The sequence below is a fragment of the Phyllostomus hastatus genome, unplaced genomic scaffold (genome assembly GCF_019186645.2).
Source record: "Phyllostomus hastatus isolate PE091 unplaced genomic scaffold, TTU_PhHast_1.1 phas_contig_1, whole genome shotgun sequence".
Lineage (NCBI taxonomy): Eukaryota > Metazoa > Chordata > Mammalia > Chiroptera > Phyllostomidae > Phyllostomus > Phyllostomus hastatus.
In genome coordinates this window covers 22,254,149-22,276,648 of record NW_025333498.1, presented here as the reverse complement: position 1 = coordinate 22,276,648, position 22,500 = coordinate 22,254,149, and the positions used below count along the sequence as shown (strand labels likewise).

Below are 22,500 nucleotides of genomic sequence, written 5' to 3'. Positions count from 1 at the left end.
ATTTCCCTCTAGAAGCAATCACAATATACTTATTGGAAAGCTAGTGTGAGCATAGCACTGGACTGAGGACTAGAGACTCAGAAATAAATAAGAGATGGCCCCTAGCTTTAAGGAGTTGGTGGTTTGTTGAAGCAAACAGACTTGCAAATACAAGGAAGAGTCATTTTTTACTTCCAAAACAGCCCGTTTTTCAAATGAGATTTTCTAAAAGAGGGGACTTTTGAAGATTCTCTATCACCAGGCATTTTAGTAGGAGAAAGAGCCTTAATAAGCATATTATGTACTTTTTGCTGCTTAAGCCCTAGTCCTCAGAGTTCCTCTTATATTCCAGAGTTCTGTCTCTAACTACTTAGAAATATTTTTAATGTCTCCTGAAACATAAATTTGTTCCTCTGTGTTTAACACTAGTCTGACTCAATTTTTAGCTTTATTATCACTGAATAAACTAAAACTTTACAGTAAGCCTAATGAATGTATGTCTTTTTCAAATAAGTCTAGTTGAATTTGATGTTCTAGATGAAGAAACACACACTCTAGAACATGTTGCCTTTGTTCATAAGTAAAAATACAATTCTTTCTGTTGATTCACCATTGTGTAAAACCATAGTAGGGGTTGCCTGCTCCTTCTTTGGACTTTGCATAACATTAAGCAGAGCATTAAATAAACAAACCCTGTCTTAATAATTCCCTCATTTAGCAGGAATCCAATTTAATTAATACTTTAAGATTTTGACCCTTCTCGCCCTGGCTGGTGTGGCTCAGTGCACCGAGTTCTGGCCTGTGAACCAAAGGGTCACCAGTTCAATTCCCAGTCAGGGCACAGGCCCTGGTTGCAGGCCAGGTCCCCAGTAGGGAGCACATGAGAGGCAACCACACATTGATGTTTTTCTCCCTCTCTCCCTTTCTTCCCCTCTTTGTAAAAATAAATTAATTATTAAAAAAAAAGATTTTGACCCTTCTCTAGGTAAGCCAATAGATCAAAAAAAAAAAACAGAAAGTTTTGCTGTGTATCAGTTATTTCCCTCAATCTCAAAATTTATCATAAGGCACTTCGTAAAGCCCCTTTGTGGTAACAGAAAGGTCAACTTCATTGTCACTGTTTTTCTAACATGCTATCTGTTGAGCAAATTCTTTTTATTTCCCTCTTTTAAAAAGTTTAAGTTGGAATGCACTAATGTGATAAACTGTTGACTTTCATCCTGGCCACCCAATTCCACAAAGTCAGAATGATCAAAGACTAAGCTATTTCTCACTTTTCTTTAATCTCACTGCTTCCATGGAAGATAGAAGTAAACAGTCACACAGAGCTCCAATTACCAATATCAAGATAAAAAAGAAATGGCTTTCCTTTTCCACCTTTGAAATTATAAATAGATTGATGTAAAATAAATTTCAGAGCCTCAAGTACTCACTTGCTTTCTGGTTGCAGAGTGGGTTCTGAATAAGAAAAATTAAGTGAGTGAAGGAGGAGAGGCAGTCGGGCTTCCAAGCAGCCTCAGTGAATACCATGGCAGCCCAGACCGGTGTCCACTGTCAGACTCAACTTGCCTTTGCTTTTTTGGCAAACTATAATTTACAGTTTTCCAAGAACCTCTGTAGCAGATATATGGTTAAAAGAATTAAACAATCTTTAAAAGAGATCCAACTTATAAGGAAAGGTAGAAACAATTTGATTCTACGTTGTCTCAGAACAGAAACCAACAGGAAGAATATTCTGGAACCATGACACGGTTGTTCCCTATTGAAAATTTTAATTAGGAAAAAAATAAATAAACTCTGAACAACTCTATTTTACAATTGGTTTGCTTTCTTTTTGTCCTGGGGAGAATCATCAATGCTTCTTTGGCAGAATCATCCTTTCAGTTGCATGATTTAATTAAAATACTTGGTTATTGTATGTCTGTCTTAAAAATAACTCCTCCATAAAATTATTTTTTCTCAGCTCTATGGTACTTTTGGGGGCATACATTCATATCTTAGAGTCAGCCCAGGGCTGTGTCTGAGGAAATTCCTTATTCCTTTAGCTCACGTCTGTGCAAAGATGGGCTGTCCCCCACGTCCTGTACAAGCATGGGGCCATGCTGGCGTGTTTTTCCCATCTTTCATGGTGAACTCACAGTCCTACCACTGGTTGACTTAAATTTCAAACTTTATAGACCATTCATCCACCATCAATTAGCATTATAGAAAACCAGCTCTCCAGGGATTTTTCCTGAGACTTAACCTTGCATTGCCAGCGATGCAGATATTTCTAATACCAGAGTGGCATGAAGGAAAATGGAAGGCAGTTCACCTGTCCGTGCATGCATATGCCAGGCCACATGTTTATGTCATAACAAACTGCCTCCTTCTGGAACTGCCTTCGCTAAGTTGTGCTTTAATATTTGCCTTTGGCTTTCATTGGACTTGATTTATTTTTTTATTTTCAAATGGGATGGGTTTACTTTATTTTTGCTCTGATGCAAAACCAAACACTCCACTACAGCATGGACTTGATTTAATAATTGGTTGTATGAATTATGCTTCAACATTTAGATAGTCATTATATAATTTAATCTCCCCCCACTATGTAGAAGTTACTTTGTAGTTTAACGTAAAATGTAACTTGCTCTTCCCAGAGAAACTGGCACATTCATTCCTGTCATATTTAAAATGTGACTAACTTGTCATGTTTCTCATTTTTTGCACTAGCTGCCAGGAAGCTCAAATGCAAATATAAATAAGACCTCCAGCTACTAGTTAAAATAACTGTTATAGTTTAACTTATCTGATTATTTGTAATTTGGGTCTATTTTTCCACTTCTTTTTTGTTTGCCTTATAATTATATCTTCATTATATCTTGAATATTTTGTTGGAAAAAGATAGTGTACAAGTAAATTCAATAATTAAAATATTCTTGTTTTAGTATAATAATTTTCAGGTTTTAAAACATATAAAAGATTTTATAAAGAAATAGTAATCAGATATTGTATCTTTTTTTTAAGAACAAACATAAATGAACATAATGGATTGCACAAGGCCCTAAGCAGCAATTAGTCAAAATAAAGGTTTTTATCTATTGTGCTAGGTCAATGAGGGAGATTGTAGGAACATACTTGAGAGACCATGAAATGCAGGGCAATTTTGGCACTTTTTCCACATCACCTTAAAAATGCCATTATTATCACAGTGGGTTATAGATTGTCTGTACTTCTGAGGCCTTATTAGCTGTTGGCTTCTAAAAAACATGGCTGATGACTTAGTCATTCCTAGTACATAGCATGATATCTGACCCATAGTAGGGCTTCGATAAATATTTTTAATGCCAAATAAGTCTTTATTTATTCACAGGCATTCCTGTATGAAGTCATATTTCTAGGTGCTTTCCAACCTTATGATTTCAATGAAAGCAATTTCATATATATTGCCATAGATACCATTTCATAATACGGTGCTTGATGCAGCCTCTTGTTTCTCTAATGGTTTTTCTGTGAAAACAGAATATATATCATCTGATTAAAATAAGTCTATAGTCAGCCTTTGTCCAGCTGTTCATTAAATGTATCAAAATCAACTGTCAAAAACAAACCATCTCTTTCAGAAGCCAAGAAAAATTAACAGAATGTATTGGGAAGATTTCTTAATTTACTAAACTTTTGAAAAAAATGATAGTCCAGCAAATGTAAAGAGGAAGTCTGAACAATTTTTTCAAACCAAATCATTAACCGTGATTATAAGTGTTATTTTAATTGAGGTATAATTGATATATAACATTTTATTAGTTTCAGACATACCCCATAGTGACTTGATATTTGTATACACTGCAAAATGATCAGCACAGTTACTCTAGTTACCTCACATCACCATACAAAATGACAGAAACTTTTCTTCCTCATGAGAACTTTTAAGATTTATTTTTTGATAACTAGCAACCACACTCTGATATTATTATCTCTAGTTGCATGGTATGCACTACTTCCCACGACATTTATTGCATAGCTGGAAGTTTGTATGTCTTGACCCCTTCACCCATGTATCCCCTGCCCCAAACCACCTCCCATTAGGCAACCACCACTCTGTTCTCTGTGTCTATGAATTTTGTTTTATTTTGTCATTTGTTTTGTTTTTTAGATTCCATTTGTAAATGAAATCATATGGTATTTGTGTTTCTCTGTCTGACTTATTTCACTTAGCATAATACCCTCAAGGTTCCTGCATGTTATCACAGATAGCAGTATTTCATTCTATATTATGGCTGAGCAGTACACACCACATCTGCTTTATACATTCACCCACAGATGGAAACTTAGGTTGTATCCATATCTTGACTATTGTAAATAATACTGCAGTGAACATAGGGCTATATACAGGTTGGGGGAAAAGTAGGTTTACAGCTGTAGATATGCAAAACACAGTTTATTCTTGTATTGTTATTTATTTTTTGTATTTATTTATTGCATTTTCCCTATGAACAACTGTAAACCTACTTTTGCCCCACCCTGTATATGTTTTAGAATTAATGTTTTTGTGTTCTTTGAATAAATCCCAGAAGTGGACTTGCTGGATTACATAGTAGTTCTATTTTAAATTTTTTGAGAAACCTCCACACTATTTTCCATAGTGTCTGCACCAATTTACATTTCCACCAGCAGTGCACAGGGTTCCTTTTTTTCCACATTCTTGCCAACACTTGTTATTTCTAGTCCTCTTGATGATAGTCATTCTAACAGGTATGGGGCCATATCTCAATGTGGTTTTGATTTGCATTTCCCTGCTGATTAGTGATGTTGAGCATCTTTTCATGTGCCTGTTGGAAAAGGGTCTATTTAGATCATATGTTCATTTTAGATTGCTTATATTTATACTATTGAGTTGTATAACTTACTTATATTTGTTTAATATTACCTCCTTATCAGATACATGATTTTCAAATATTTTCCTTCATTCATAGGTTGCCTTTTTAAAATATATTTTATTGATTATGCTATTACAGTTGTCCCACTACCCCCCTTCATTCCCCTCTACCCTGCACACCCTCTCCCACCCACATTCTCCCCTTTAGTTCATGTCCATGTGTCATAAGTTCTTTAGCTTCTAAATTTCCTATACTATTCTTACCCTCCCCCTGTCTATTTTCTACCTACCATCTATGCTACTTATTCTCTGTACCTTTTCTCCCTCTCTCCTCCTCTCACTCCCCTGTTGCTAACCCTCCATGTGATCTCCATTTCTGTGGTTCTGCTCGTGTTCTAGTTGTTTGCTTAGTTTGTTTTTGGTTTTGCCTTAGGTGTGGTTGTTAATAATTGTAAGTTTGCTGTCATTTTACTACACATGTTTTATATCTTCTTTTTCTTAGATAAGTCCCTTTAACATTTCATAAAATAAGGGTTTGTTGATGATGAACTCCTTTAACTTGGCCTTATCTGAGAAGCACTTTATCTGCCCTTCCATTCTAAATGATAGCTTTGCTGGATAGAGCAATCTTGGATGTAGGTCCTTGCCTTTCATGAGCTGGAATACTTTCCAGCCCCTTCTTGCCTGTAAAGTCTCTTTTGAAAAATCAGCTGACAGTCTGATGGGAACTCCTTTGTAGGTTACTGTCTCCTTATTTCTTGCTGCTTCTAGGATTCTCTCCTTCATTTTTATCTTGGGTAATATAATTATGATGTGCCTTGGTATGTTCCTCCTTGGGTCCAACTTCTTTGGGACTCTCTGAGCTTCCTGGACTTCCTGGAAGTCTATTTCCTTTGCCAGACTGGGGAAGTTTTACTTTACTATTTGTTCAAATAACTTTTCCACATCTTGCTCTTCCTCTCCCCCTTCTGGTACCCCTGTAATTCAGATGTTGGAACGTTTAAAGATGTCCTGGAGGTTCTTAAGCCTCTCCTCATTTTTTTGAATTCTTATTTCTTTGTTCTTTTCTGTTTGGTTGTTTCTTTCTTCCTTCTGGTCCACTCCATTGATTTGAGTCCCAGTTTTCTTCCCATCACTATTGGTTCCCTGTCCATTTTCCTTCATTTCACTTAGCGTAGCCTGCATCTAATTTGTGACCAAATTCAACCAATTCTGTGAGCATTCTGATCACCAGTGCTTTGAACTATGCATCTGATAGGTTGGCTATGTCTTCATTGCTCAGTTGTATTTGCTCTGGAGCTTTGATCTGTTCTTCCATTTGGCCATTTTTTTTTTTTGTCATGACACGCCTGTTACGTAGTGAGGGGTGGAGCCTTAGGTGTTCACCAAGGCGGGGCAACCTTGTTGCTGGGTTGTGATGCAGCATGTGGGGGTGGGGTCCAAGAAGGAATGACGGCACTTGCTCTGCTCTCTGTCGAACTTCAGTCCCTTCCACCACTTCCCCCAAGCAAACTGGGCCTTTCTGGTGCTAATTCCCATGTGGGTGGGCTTGTGCACGTTCTAGGACCCCGTGGGTCTCTCTAACAAACTCTCCTGTGAGGCTGGGAATCTCTCCCTGTGCCTCAACCTCCACAGGTGTTTTCAACCAGTGCCCTGAGGCTGTATTTCCCAGCACTAGGACCCTGGGTTGTGCACAGTGCCTTGCTTCACAGTTGCTGCCTCACTGGGTCTGCCAGTTGCCACCCTGAGCCTGGGATCTGCCAGCTGCCTGGTGCCCAGGGTCCACCCACTGAGGTCTTGCACACCTGGGATGCCTTACGTGCCCAGTCCCACCACTCTTTGTGCCACAACCCTTCTCTGCCTGGCTGCCTGACTCTACCCATCTTACCTGCCTGGATGAACATGTCTATTTTAACTCCTTGGTTGTCCGACTTCCATACAGTTCAATTTTCTGTCAGTTCTAGTTGTTATTCTGTTTCTAAATTGTTATTGTCCCTATCTTGGTTGTGCAAGGAGGCACAGCGTGTCTACCTACACCTCCATCTTGGCCGGAAATCCATACGTTGCCTTTTTATTTTGTTGATGGTTTGCTGAGCGGAAGCTTTTTAGTTTGATGCAGTCCCACTTGTTTATTTTTGCTTTTGTTGCCTTTGCTTTTGGAGTCAGAGCCAAAAAATTATCACCAAGATCAATGTCAAGGAGCTTACTACCAATGTTATCTTGTAACAGTTTTATTGTTAGGTCTTTATTCAGTTCTTTAATCCATTTTGTGTTCACTTTTTTGTGTATGGTGTAAGATAGTAGTCTAGTTTTGTTCTTTTGCATGTGTCTGTGCAGTTTTCCTACCACATTTATTGAAAAGAATGTCCTTTTCCTGTTGTATATTCTTGTCCCCTTTGTCATAAATTAATTGACCATATATGCATTTGTTTATTTCTGGGCTGTCTGTTCTCTTTCACTGATCTATGTGTCTGTTTTTTGTGACAAAACCATAGTGTTTTAATTACTATGACTTTGTAATATAGTATGAAATCAAGGAGCCTCCACCATTGCTTTGCCTATTCAGGGTCTTTTCTGGTTCCATATACATTTTAAAATTGTTCTATATCTGTAGAAATGACATCAGAATTTTGATAGAGATTACATTGAATCTGTAGATTGCTTTGCATAGTATGGACATTTTAACAATATTAATTCTTCTAGGCCATGAGTGTGGGATATCTTTCTGTTGTTTGTTTTTCTTCAATCTCTTTTCTCAGTGTCCTGTCACTTGCAGTGTACAGGCTTTCACTTCACTTTCTTGGTGATGTGTATTACTAGGTATTTTATCCTTCTTTATACAATTTAAATAGATTGTTTTCTTAACCTCTATTTCTAATAGTTCACTGTTAGTATATAGAAACACAATGGATTTTTGTATATTGATTTTGGACCCTACGAATTTACTGATTTGTTTATTATTTCCAACACTTTTTTGGTGGAGTCTTTAGGATTTCTATATATAAACTTGTGTTGTTCACAAAGAGTTACATTTTTACTTCTTCCTTTCCAATTTGGATGCCTTTTTGTTATTGCCTAATTGCTCCAGATAGGACTTCCAATACTGTGTTGAATAAAAGTGGCAACAGTGGGTATCCTTGTCTTGCTCCTGATCTCGCTTCTGTTCTTTTAGGATGGGTCCCGCTGCCCTATCTTCCAAATTAATAATCCTTTCTCCTACTTCATCCGGTCTGCTAGTGCATTTCTTTAGTTCAGTTATTGTATTGTCAGATCTGTACCGTTTGTTTGATACTTTGTTACATTTTCTGCCTCTCTCAAGTTCTCACTGCATTCATCCATCTTTCTCCAGTGTTTGGAGACCATCTCTATGACGATTACTTTGAACTGTTTATCAAGTATATTTCGCATTTTCATCTCATTAAGGTTTTCTTCCTGAGGTTTTTGTCTTGTTCTTTTGTTTGAAGCATATGCATTTGTTTCTTCATTTTATTTTACTCTGTGTTTCTTTGTTTCTATGTGTTAGGTAAAACAGCTACCTCTCTCAGTCTTGAAGGAATGGCCTTGGCTCAGTAATAAGCCTTCTTCTTCAACATTGTTCTTGCTTTTTATTATCTCTCAAACCTTTGTGATTGTCTAAGCAGCCATATTTATTCTTAATGGCTCCCAGTTGCTGAGGGTGTGCCAAGACCTGGCAGTTTTCCACTGAGAGGTATTTCAGTCAGCATCCAGTTTCAGGCTGATGAGAAGCTAGACCTTCAGGCAGCGGCTTTCAAAGTATGCAAATATGTACAGTTCTGTGTGTCCACAGTCATAGTGGACTGATAATCCCTGCTGGGATTATCATAATCCCTGCTGGCCCCCAGACCAGGTGATCTGGAGATATCCCCTGGGCAACAGTTACAAAACTTGGGGCTCCTCTGGGAGGTACCTGCAAACTACTGCAAGGCTGAGGGGAGTGCAAAGGTGGCCTCCCCTGGCCTACTTGACCTCAGGACACCTCTGTAGCCTCCAGGTATGTAGCAAACCTAAAGCTTCTCCCTCAAACTGAAGCTCCAGGACAAGTAAATGAGCCTTTTTCACAGAATGACAGTGGTGTGTTTCAGTCAGCTATCTTGCAGTGCCCTGGGGTTGGTAGCCTGCTAAGAACTGTCTTTCTGATTGTTATACTTTTGTGGCACCCCCTTGCCACCAAAGCCAGGTGACCAAGAAGCATCCTGTGTGGACTGCATGGTCCCACCAGCTTTAGTGAGGGACCAAGAGAGCTTAGCAAAGCAGTGGGAGTGTGCAGGGCCCAGGCATGCCCACTGGCTTTGGCTAGGCAGCAGAAGAGCACAAGAACTGTGTGTGCCCACCAAATGCCAACATAGAGGAAGAACTCAAAAATGGTGCCTAGCAATGCTTCCATCCCTGGAGAGTCCTAACAGGTCCCTGCCCCTCTGGCAGATTCTTTAACATTAGCAAATGAATCTTCTTCTATATGGTCTAAGTACCTTTCCAACTGCAATTTGTGGGTTGGGCCCCTGGGAGAGTGGGTGTGTTTGCGGGTGCTTTAAGGGCAGCCTCAGTGTTCAAGTCTTTTGTTCTGAGTTTCCTAGACATAAGACCGGGTGGTTTTCAAAGACAGATGCCATCTGTCTTTGGGGGCAGTACAGGTGCCATGGAGTCCTGATGTGGCACAGACCCCTTGTTCCTCTAAGAGAAGCTCTAGAGTTGTGAGAATTCTCCCAATTGTGGGTTGCCACTGCAGGAGGCAGGGTTTTTGTAAGAACATGTTTCAGCCTCTCCTGTCCATCTCAATGTGGCCCTTTTATTGTTTGTTGTAAAGGAGCTGTTCAACTAGTTTTTAGTCTATTTCAGAGGAAATTGTTTCATATGTAGCTGTAGATTCAATGTGTCCAAGGGAGGAGGTGAGTTCAGGATCTTTCTATGCCAACATTTGAACCACCACCCCTTAAGTTTTGAGAAGTCATGCTTTCTAGTACATTCTCAATGGCTCTTTATGGTCTTATTCTTTGTGGCTGGTGCCTGCTCTTGTCAAGCCATGAGGAGATTATAATCTTGTTTAAAAAAAATGAGGGGGAAAGTTTAAAGCAAATGTCAAAGGGCAACCTAATTACTTTATGAAATCCGGAATGTGTATAAGACCCCCAAACAAAAGTTCTTAGACTTAACAAAATTGCTGTCTGACTTAATAAAAGTTCTATTAATGAGTTAATGTACATATACTAGGTATGTATACATACAGTTTCTGCCCCTGGAATATAAACTCTGCCAGAACAGGGATTTTTTTTTGCCTAGAATAATGCCTGACCCTAGTCTATTCTCTTTAGACATCTGTTGATTTAATATAAAAAGTTCATGCTCAGGGAATAATAGCATTTTATTATTAGCTTCATTTCCATTCACAGATTTTCCATTATTTTTTTCAGAAACATGAAATCATTGAGACAGGCACCCCAGGAGGAAAAACATGGGACATACAAGCAGCTTCCAGCATAGGCAGCACTGAGCATCCTTGTGTAGTGCCTTCTAAAGTTTGGAACCTCGAGATTATTTATTCTCATGATCAAACAACCTCTATAGTCTTTTTTGCCATGAAATCAAATGTTTACAAAGGGATAACCACTCCCATACCATCCTCCCCACAGCCCTTTATCACGCCGTCCTATTCTCAACCATCTCCCCAAACTCTCTTCCTCAAAAGAGCAAAATCAGAACAAAAATAAAGATATGCGAATTATAAATCCAAACTAAAATGAAAGTAATGAAAACACTAGAAGTATTATCTGTAACTCAGCCTCCCAACCTAACCTAATAGACCTTTGGACTTTGGACTTATTATTTGGTATTGAAAACCATCTGGAAACATGGCCTCATGGTATATTTAAACTTTTCTTTCACCATCACAAGAGAGGTTTAGTTGGGCAACCAAAAGCATCCATTGATCCTTGTCTTGGTCTGTGCCTGGGGTTGGGAAGTTGGGTGAGTGTGACCTGTCCTTGGTGATCCCTCATAGACCACGGCGAGCCTGGACACTCAGCAGTTATGGGCTAACCCAGAGGCCCTGGGCTCGCTGAGCTCTACAGGGTGGGGTCTAGAGGAAGTGTGAGCAGGATTCTCTGGACCTGAATTTAGAAATTATATATGAGAAACTCTTTCAAAAAAGTCACTTACTGAATGTATTCACTGAGGTTGTTATTATGTGACAGAAATTCATCAGAGTGGAATTCTGGATATTCTGGATAAATTAAAAGTATGTATATGGGGAAGAGAAGGAATTGAAAGAATGTTTAAAACTATATATATACATATATATATACATATATATATACATATATATATATATATATATATATATATATATATATATATATATATATGATGGGGCAAATTAGGTTTACAGTTGTTTGTATGGAAAAAAATTAAGAATATAAGACTAAACTGTGTTTTGTGTCCTCACAACTGTAAACCTAGTTTTGTCCCATTCTGTATATAGTTTTCATATATAGGTAGTATATAGTATTTATAAATATATCATTTTTAACATTCTACTTCAAAGACTGAGGCCTGAAGCTATATTAGACCCTTAAGAGAACTAGCATAAAACTCATTGTTATGCCTGGGTCCTAAACCAAATATCCCATCAATTAGGAAAATCACCCCATCATGTTTGTCTTCCCTTGGAATAAGGGAAATCATTATAAATGTGGCAACAGAAGAGAAAAATGTGAACCTTAGATTTAAATAATTATTTTTCCTCAGACTATATACTTAAAATTTAAAGATCTAGTTTACACATAAAATAAAATCTGGAGTCTTATATTTGTGATCTTTTATCCACTTTGCATATGCATTACTAAAATCGGACTAAATTTCTTAGGAAAAAATATAACTGTGCATCTGCTTTCCATGGAATATCCCTAAAGGGCATCAGTGTTTTTATTGGCTACAGTGAGCTACCTGATGTCATGCCATAATACAACATGACAATACTTAACCTGGGGTGATTCAGTGTGGCAGCATGATTTGGGGACAGAATTTAAAGTATTTCAGACTAAGTTAACATATTAGTGAGTGTTGCACAGGATTTGCTACAGCTTTTTGAGTCTAAACACATTAAATATCACATGATCCCGGGGCATCCCTAACACCAAATACCAGCAATCATGGAGTCATTGTGACAAGAAGATGCCATGAATCACCAGCTGTAATCTTCTCCGGATACAGGACAGAATGGGATTTCCTGAATGCTCCCCAGGGTGTCCCAGCACGTTTGATGGCAGGAAGGCAAGAATCATTTTTCTTTCTGCACCCACAAGCAGTTGAACTGCAAGACATGGTTAGGTGGGAATTTACTTTTGTCCTGTAGCCACCAAATACCTGGACATGTTGATATGGCAGCTTGTACTGTAGTCCTCTCTGTGAACTCCGACTTCATGTGAAGTGTGAAGCCCAGTGCCCACAGAGGGTTTAGCACATGGGGAATGTGATTGTCAAGTCGACAGCAGCCTTCAAAGTTGCAGGGAATGAGAAGTGATTCTCAGTCTCCTCATGCAAGCCTAAGGAAAGAGAATGGGTGTGAGAGAGCCACCTAGGAACCAGCACCTCAATGGGCTCATTTCTATTTTAATCTTTTTAAATATAAAAGTAATACTTGAATTTATGTTTGTTGTAAACAATTCAAGCAAAATAGAAGTATATAGAATAGAAGTAGGTGCCTTCTCACTGGCTGCTCACACTATTCTACTTCTATCCCCAGAGATAATGGAGGGTGATCATTTCTGAGTGTTTTATTTTGGGGCTAGGGCTAAACATTCAAAGTTAATATAACCAAATGGTTTGATGATTCTTATAATGGGACTCATTTATAATTGAAAATCCCATTACATCTATCATATCCCCCATTATATTCTGTATCTCCAGTAAGTCCCTATTATAACTATTTTATCAGTAACTCTTGAAATACATTACCACAATGCATTTAATTCAGGAAGGAGAACGTCTTAACATTTAAAATGTTGTGGTTGGCTCTATAGGCTATTGCTATGTTTTTAGAATCCATGTATTGAAAAATAGTAATAACAAAAGTCTACAATGGATTCTACACTTTAAAATAATTTCATATTTTCCTTATCACAAGAGCATATCTACATACTTGAAGAAATAATATCTACATGTACAAGACATTATTTAGGCTGAAAATAATGATTGGTGTGCAAATGGACTTGTGGATCAGATCACGCAAAGAATTTCTTTCCTTCCTGCTGGTCATGCCCACCCACCCCCAACACAGACAGACACACACACACACCAGGGGCAGAAGTGTCAGTATGGGCTATAGAAACTCTGCACTGAGCATGGAGACTCTTCTAAATTAAACAGTTTTAAAATTACAGTTGAAGCAATACTGTTCTAAATGGGTCATCATTTAATTTTTAGATATTTATGCATTTTGAAAGCAAATAGGCTTTCTACTCCAAAATAGTTCAATTACATTCTGACTGCAACATCAGATTTTCTGAGGACCTAGGATCTCAAATACTGTATCCATTTATACATAAGCCGATAATTGCTTTACAGAAACCAAAGCTGTTGCTGTGGCGGTGGCACAGTGTGGGTGTGGGTGGTGGTTTCTATCATCCTAGAGACATTGCGATGTGATTGGCTTTACTGATTTTGTAAGACCAGTGTTTGCTTCTGTTAGGTATCTGCATCTTCCAGGTAAGGAAAAAGAGGAACTGGGCTGGTGCCTGTGCCTCTGGCAGAGCCTCCCCCAGACTGGCGGGGGGCGCGGGGGGCGGGGGCAGGGGGCAAGTAGGAAGTACTTGCAGCCACTCACCCATCTCCATGGTCTTTAGCAGATGGTTTTGCTCTGAATACCTGGCTTTGCTGTTCTCCAAAGCACAGGCCTCAGAAATGAAAGTACATTCAGTCCTTTTATCCAAAATTTTCCCAAGGGACACATTTCTTTTTAATAAAAAGCACTCTGAGTCGCCCATTTACACCCTCGTTCCATCATACGCACCACAATCCCATGGAGTAGCAAGCAGTTCTGGGTATGCATTTAGCCCTGTGAAAGAGTTGTGCTTTACTTTAATGGAGGCATATTTCACAAATCCTTTGTATTTATTACCATTTTTCCCCAGGGGAAATGTATTACAAGGAGATATATGAATATGCCCTGACTTGTAACTTTTCTCAAAATATCTCTTTTATTTTTCACTGAAAGAAAAAAATGAATGGATTGGTTTTTACGAGCCAGACCAAAAACTTTTAATAGAAGGAACAGATGGACTGCTTCAGATACCAAATCTTTGGGGTTACTATTGCACTGAATTTAATGAATAGAGACAGAACCAAGTAATTCTTAATGCACGGTAGTCTTACCCTTATTCACTGTTTCACTTTCCATAGTTTCAGTTACCCAAGGTCAACTGCAGTCCGAAACCTTAAATGGAGATTCCAAAACTAATTCATGAACTTTAAATTGAGCACCATTCTGGCTAGCATGGCAAAAATCTCACACCAGTCCCATCCTCCCTGGGATGTGAATCATCCCTTTGTCCAGCCTGTGTATAAGCCATCTGCCCACTTAGTCACTTCCCAGCTATCTCAGTTATCAGCCGGCTGTCGTGGTGTCCCAGTGCTTGTGTTTAAGTAACTACTGCTCTACTCAATAATGACTGGCCCCAAGGCCATTTACATAACTTTTATTACAGTATATTGCTACTGGTTTTATTTTATTGTAGTTGTTGTTAATCTCCCAGTGTGCCTAATTTGTAAATTAAATTTGATCATAGGTATGTATGAATAAGAAAAAACATAGAACTGTAAGTCCTCACTTAAGTTTAGGTCTTACAACTTTAAGCCAAAGGACATGTAGCAAAGCTGGTTTTACCACAATCTAACTGATATAAACAAGAGTTAAGTTTTTATGTCATGGAATCAACATTATAATGAAACAACATCGAACTAATGATGTTATTTGAGAAGCTGCTATCTACATAGGGTTCGGTACTATCCACGAGATCAAGCATCCACTCAGGCTCTTGGAACGTATCCCTGCAGATATGGGAGACACTGTAGCTTTCAACTCTGAACTTGGTCATTCCAGCCATCTGTGAGCTAGAAAGCATGTCTTTGTTGATGGCCTGAAGTTTAAATAACAGCCAGACAAGCTTGCTAAGCTTAGTAGGTCCCACTTCTTGCCCCACACAAAGAGAACAATACAGACCCAAATGCAGCTTTTCAGATAATATTATAATAAATTTCCAGAAAATTCTATACCTCACAGACTTTTCTGGAATTTTACTGAGAGAAAATTTGTTTCTTCTTCTTATATCTGCCTGGTAAAATGTACAATTTCCTCTTGGAAGAAATCATGCAAAAATAATAGCACAGTAAGAGACAGTGAGGATGTAGCTCTCTCACCCTGTTGTCAGCGCCACAGTGGGTGGCCTAACCATCAGACAGGGTCAAGGCAACAAAGAATGATAACAGGTGATTTTGTTGTCAAGGGAGTGAGGTGTAAGTGGATTCCAGGGCCCTTAGTGAGTAAACGAGTTTTTAAAAAATAGCACTAAGTAAAGTACTAAAGTAACAGGTATAAAACGCATTCATGTAGCACAGTTACAGTGAAAATTGTCAGCCTTCTGTTTGGAACCTATTTCCTGAATGTCTGATGTTCAGATTTAGCCCTACTATGAGATCATTAGTCTTACAGGCTTCAGTTATCTTTGTTTACCAAACAGAAGGACTTGTGTTTTTCACACAAGTTCTAGCCATCTCCCTTTTCACTCATGACATCTCCACACTGATTTCCCTCACAACTTAGCCAAGGCATGAACACACTTTCACAGTGGCAGGTCTAACTCCTCATTCCTTTGGAAGGTCTACTAAGGAAAATGTGCCCAGTTTGGAACAGATGTGCACTTTCTTTTTACATCGAAATACCCATCAACAAAAAACAAAGGGTGAGAGAAGAGCTTTCCGTTTCAGAGAAAAACATGCACTCCTCCTGTACTGGGCTTCTGGCTTGGCATGTCACAACTTCAACCAGTCTCACTGATCTCGGAATACAGATATCCTCATGCAGTATGACCCATTAGGAGCAAAGGGGGACTCTCTGTAAGTCCTACCTCCTAACCTCCCACCCTATGCAGGAGCTGCCACGGGTTCTCTGTCATCCCTCTCTCCGGTCAGCATGGCTGCTAACTCCTGCACCATATTTGCTAGGTGCCTCTTAGGTCAGGAGGAGGATTGTTTCCAGGTACATGTCAGATCAAGATGCTGCCCTTTAAATGAAGAGATGCTATTGCTGCTTCAGTCATCTGTAGGGTGTGAACCTTAGGTTGTTGGTTTTGTTTTCCTATTTTTTTAACAATATTAAAATATTTATACAGACACTGGCCTATTCTGTCACCAATTGTCTCTAATGACAGATGTCATATCCATTTCTGAAGAGGCTGATTTAGTATAAAATGCCTACAGAAAAGGGGGATAAAAGCAAAGCAACTGCCTACAAATGGGCCATATTCAGTTTTCATGAGAGCTAACTGGTTGGAGACACTCTATGTCAAAGTCAGAAGTCACATTCAAATTCCAAGAGCTGACATGGCATGATTTACTATAACGATGTTTGCAAGGTAAGGTGAGCACGACCTGAAAAATCCAGCAAGGCAGTAGTTGACTCAGTCAATATGCAAGCTTTGCAAAATTCCTTTGTACACATGCTCTGGAATGGTCTTAATTTCCATCATCGATAAAAGCAGAGACTTAATGTTGTAGGTAAAAAGTTTGACAGCCAAACACAAACAAGGATCTATTCCATTGTTTCATGTTTGCTTGTTATAAAGGTAAATTCATGTTCCACCAAAATCATTTGTGAAACAACTCATTTATACGATTATACAATTAGGCTAAAATTTTATAAAAAGACACAAATTGGAATATGTTTATTCCTGAAAAATATCAAGTTACATCAAACTTTTAAAAGGCTCATAGCATATCAGATATTTGAAATTTCTTGCTTAGTAAGACTTTGAAAGTAATGTGGATATTCTTCCTTTTTCTTTAAGACCCAGGACCTAGCATATGAATTGTAATTAAAGAGAAATAAAAATATTGTTGAATGGTTGAAAGACCAGCTCAGAAGTATTCAGTTTTGTTGTGTTTCGTTTATTTTTTTTGTTTTTTTTTTTTTGTTTTTTCAGCAAACCTGCCATGGGGTCCTGGAATATGCTTTTTATTTTATTTTTATTATATTTCTTCCATTACCATTCAGTCTCCTTATACCCCCACTTCCCTTGAAATCACCACACTGTTGTCCATGTCCATGAGTCATTTTTCCTTTTTGCTCAATCCTTCCACCCCCTACCATCACCAATCCCTGCCTTAGCTGTGCCTTCCTGCTCTCTATCTATGAGTCTGTCTCTATTTTGTGTGTTAGTTCACTTTGTTCATTAGATTCCACATATGAGTGAAATCATATGTTATTTGTCTTTCTCCGACTGGCTCATTTCACTTAGCATAATGATCTCTAGGTCCATCCATACTGTTGCAAAGGACAAAACTTTCTTCTTTTTTTATGGCTGAGTGTAAATGCCCATGGTTGTTTTATCCACTCATCTACTGATGGCCACTTGGGCTGCTTCTGTATCTTGGTGATTATAAATAAAGCTGCAATGAACAGGGGCACTTACGTTCTTTTGAATTCATGTTTTGGGTTCCTTCGGATATATTCTCAGAGGTGGGATCACTGGATCAAAAGGCAGATCCATTTTTTTAATCAGGAAAAATAGCAAAATTACATTTCTTCATCCTCACAATATCCCCTGTTAGATTAACAGAAACATTAGCTGCATTCATATTTTACAGTCAGTACAAGAGAAGCTATTGCTCTTAATTATCAATATTCTGAACACTTCATTCAAGAGAAAAATGCATTTGATTACATACAAAGACACACAAATATACACACATGAATCCAGGTGTCTCCTATGTGCTTCTATAGTATCTCCATTACTATATTTAAATATCTGAATTTTATGTCCCAAGTAGGATATAAGTTCCTCTGTATTTCTAGCTCCTAGTTAACATACCACACTATAGAAAATACTCAACATGGTTTTGTTGAATAAAACAATGGATATTATAGGAGAAGAGTTAAGAAGCTGATTATAGAATCCAAATGGGGCCCTAGCTGTATTTCAACAGTTTATCTAAGAACAAGATATTGAGAGAGCTATCCTACCATGCATCCCTACCATGAATAAGATTCTGTGCTAAGTTGTAATGCATAAGAAAGAGTTTGTACCCAATGATTTTTATGTTGTGAAAGAACATTTGTTGACACCTCACTTCCAGTCTGCTTTGATGCCTGTTACAGAAATGTGATAAATGGTAGAATAGATATAGCCAATACCGAGTCACTTTTCAGTCATTGAATTTGGGAATCACATTTTTCTTACTGAGTTTCCTAAATCTAGCATCATATACTAAAATTATAAGTTCTCTTCCATTTCATGTCTATTGTTTTTCCTAAATTGGATGCCTAAGTGGTGATTTTGCTTTTGCCATATTGTCAAGATTTAGTGTGGGTGGAGGATATCAGGGACAAAGCTGAGAAGAGTTTCTGTATAATGTTTGTTTGTCAAATCTTAGGTATTCCCTTAGTTTCTTTTTTTATAGAATAAAGGACTCAGGAGAAGAAAGAGCTATAAGAGATGTACAGCCTTTCCCAGAATGGTCCCCCTAAAGGTGTCTGCTACCCCAGGGAATGGTGAACTCTCTGACATCACCCCTCTGAGTTTCCTAAAGAGGCTGATATTTGCAAGTAGAAATTGGCTTTGTTCATCTGCTTAGCAATTAACTTTTCTAAAAGCTGGACTGATTTTAACCCAAATTTACTGTGTGCTTTCACTAATATATTTCAAATCAGCTCCTATCTATGGTATATATTCTATAACTGGCTTGAGAAGCATTTTATGAGTTTATTCAACAAAGACAAGCTGCAGTTATTATAACTATGCTTTACCGGCATGAATAACCATGTTTACAAGTGAAGAAATGGCATTACTTTTTAAAATCATTTTAGTTGGCTTTTTCTAAATGTTTTATCCAGGATGTTGTTCAATCATTGTCAGCACTTACTCCTTTTATGACTCTGTTAGCTTTAACAGACACCACTTTGGTGGTCATATCATCAACTTGTATCACACAGGAATGGTTTCACTTCCATTGGAGCTCAGTCGCTCCTTTCAGAAAGGCACTGATAAAGATCACTGACAACACAGGAGGTCTAGAAATCCTGGAATTAGAGTAATACTCTGTGTAGAGTAGAGGACACCTTGCCTGGAGAAGTTACAGCAATACGAGACCTAGGAGTATAGTATTGGGTTGGCCAAAAAATCTGTTTGTTTTTTTCTGTAAGATGGCTCTAGTAGTGCTTAGTTGTCTTTAACTTCATTTGAAACAATTTTGTTAGATTGTATTGTAACAGTTGTTATATCAGCATGCATTTAAAAAATCAGAATTGGTGAATTTTTGTGGTGATATTTTAGTTTTGAAGATGGAAGAACATAAGTAAAATTTTGGCATATTAAGCTGTATTATTTCAAGAAAGATAAAATAAACATCTGAAACTCAAAAACAGATCTGTGCAGTGTATGGAGAAGGTACTGTAACTGATCAAACATGTCAGAAGTGGTTTGTGATGTTTTGTGCTGGAGATGTCTCACTGGACAATGGACGCTCCATAGTTGGGTAGGCTAGTTGAAGTTGATAGTGATAAAGTCCAACATTAATTGAGAACAATCAACATTAGACTATGTGGGAGATAGCTGACATGCTCAAACTATCCAAATCAATAAAGTTATTGGTGAAAATAAAAAATGTCTTTTATTTTACAGAAAAAACTAAGTGGACTTTTTGACCAACCGCATGTATCTCTCTCCCTCTCTGTAGCACGTTATGCAATTAAGTACTTACACATGGATTTGGACAGAGAGATGCACAAATCAGTCTTTCTTAACTGGGGGTTTTCTGGTAAACCAGCTCTCCAGAAATTGAGGACTTGAGAGGGCAGTGACAGAAGCTCTGATTTCTAGACTCTGCCAATCACCCTTTTGTAAATACCCAACACACATGCCTCCAGATTTAAGGTATCAAAGTGATGTTACTGTGAAGTTGGGAAGAGATGTGCCATCAGCTCTGCCCAAGCCCATCTGCATCGGCTCTAGCACACCCTGGACATCTGCAGGCCCATGCCCGCTGCTTCAGAGCTTCCTAGGCCACCTCAGGCCTCTGCTGTGACCTTGTCCCATGTTAACCTCTCCCTCCCCTTCTTTCTTCTCCTCTCAGCACAGATGTTGCTTCTGAGAACATGCTCCCATAAGCTTCCTGCATTTGCATCTCAGTCTCCAAGTCAGTTTCCCACAGACCTGACCTATGACAAGGAGAAATGGAAAGTTAAGCTTATTGTTATTGACACTTAAGAGAGGGAAAACCTTCAGTTCTCTCTACTAAATCCATTAACTAATTAGATCAACTTTTACTTCAGTCCAGTTTCCTAGTGAATCACAGAACTCATCATGATAAATTAATAAATAGACAGCTCAGTGGTGCTTCCCATTTTGTTCTGTCAGTCTTCATTTCAAGTCTTTGGTCACAGACAGATCACACAAAAACTGGGTCAAACGTGGCCAGGTGCTGACATTTGAGATTCACAGTGCAAACGTCTTCGTTCTCACAAAGAGGGTTACTGCAAAACTAGGAAGATGAAATCACATGTTCAAATATGATTACTACCCTTCCTATTTGTCCTATTCTGTCATCAAAATACTTCATAGCTAACTCTGGTGTGGAGGAACACTAAATGATTGGATTCCTTACACATAAATGACACTGGCAACATTCCTTTATGCTACATGAAGCCAAAACTAAGAGAAGATATTAACGAGATGTAATCAGATAGGGTACTAGAATAGCTATAATTTTTAGGCCTGGTAAAATCATAACTTAGATAAAAATGTGGATGACAAATTTAGAGTGTAGGCTATTTCCCCAGAAAAACATCACAATTTATATATAGACAATTTTCAATTATCGCCCAGGAAAAAAATAGAAATATATGGCAATTATCCAAAATAGAGGCTAGTGAACAAATTCATTTCTATTTGGTTTTAAAATATTGTTATGTATTCTGAAACCAACACTTGAATATGAATGCATTTTGTATTCTGGAAACAATGTATTCATTGTATTTGCAATGCTTCTAACAAATACTGAAATTATACTTTAGAATCAGACTAAAGAAAGTGACTTGTGTTTTTTTATCTTTTCTTGTATAATATGTTCCTGCTGTCTATATTATTGCTGAGAATAGGTATCATTAACTAATGTTAAGTTCATTCTAAAGCAAGAAAAATTTGTATCTCTATGGTTTCTAGTTTATATTTTCCCAGCACTGATGATAATTAAATATTTTTGTTGAAAGGACACTCTCCTTCCCTGCTCTTAGTTGGTTAAAGTCAATTAAAAAATATTTTGTGTTGCAAACATTAAATAAAATGAGTGGTCAAGGTAAGGTGTTATGTCTAAGTAAGATTCAAGATGTTTAAATTGAAATATCTGCCCATGGAAAGTTGAGTTGGCTCTATATACACTTCCAAGTGTATTTTGCCCTGGTTTGGCTATTTTTCCTTCAGTAAGTGCTAATCTGCATAATATGTATGTCATAGCACCTGGCATAGGGCCTGGCTCCTGTTAGTGGCCAGTACCTGTGTAGTTCCTTCCTTACTTTTTCTCTTTCTTTTCTTCATTCAATAGTTGTACATAAGATGCTTCATAGGTTTTAATAAATGTTTATATTTTATTCCACTCTTTCTTTGCATAGAAAATTATATGAAGCCAAACACTTTTTTAAAGAAAAAATATCCCTGGTGTTATTCTCCCAATGTCAATGTTCACTACATGTTTTAATTCTAAAAGCTACCACCATGGAAATTGATTAATCAGTATTAAGGAAATAATTTATTAAGTGCCATAGCATCTGAAAGGGTCAGAATGGGGGCTTATGCAGACTGAAAATTGACCACATGCTCTCCTGTCTTACTTTTAGCCATATGGCACATTCCCATTCTGGAACAGTACAGTTTTGCATGAAGCAGAAGATTTCCAAGCATGCAGTCATTTTGACTGTTTGCTTTGGGAATCCTTTGCTTTGGTGTTTAACTTCATAAGTATTTGTTGTTTGACCAAAGTTGATTTTTATCTCCATTGAAAGATCTAAATAGTCTTCAGTTGAACACTGACAAGGCCCTGGAGAGGTAGGTTAAACAGATGGCTCAGTTGTATAGACCTAGGTTCAAACACAGGGTTCACTACCTACCAGGGTGACATTAGATAAGAAGACTTTATCTCCTATAAGCCAGGCAGTGAAAGACAAATACCATATAATCTCATCTTTAACAGGAACCTAAACAACAAAACAAGGAAACAAGCAAAATATAACCAAAGACACTGAAATAGAAAACAGGCTGACAGTGTTCAGAGGGAAGAAGGGAGGGAATTTCAGGGGAATTTTAGTGGAAAAGGGGAAGGGTTTACAGGAGCAAGTATAAAGGACACATGGATAAAAAACTAGGGATGGGTATAAATGCGAGGAA

General features: G+C 38.0%; 1 protein-coding gene across 3 annotated transcripts in view; it reads left to right on the top strand.

The window, feature by feature from the left end:
- The window catches only part of B3GALT1 (beta-1,3-galactosyltransferase 1), a 526,207-nt gene that overhangs the window by 454,892 nt on the left and 48,815 nt on the right, over nucleotides 1-22,500 (top strand). The window lies entirely within an intron of this gene.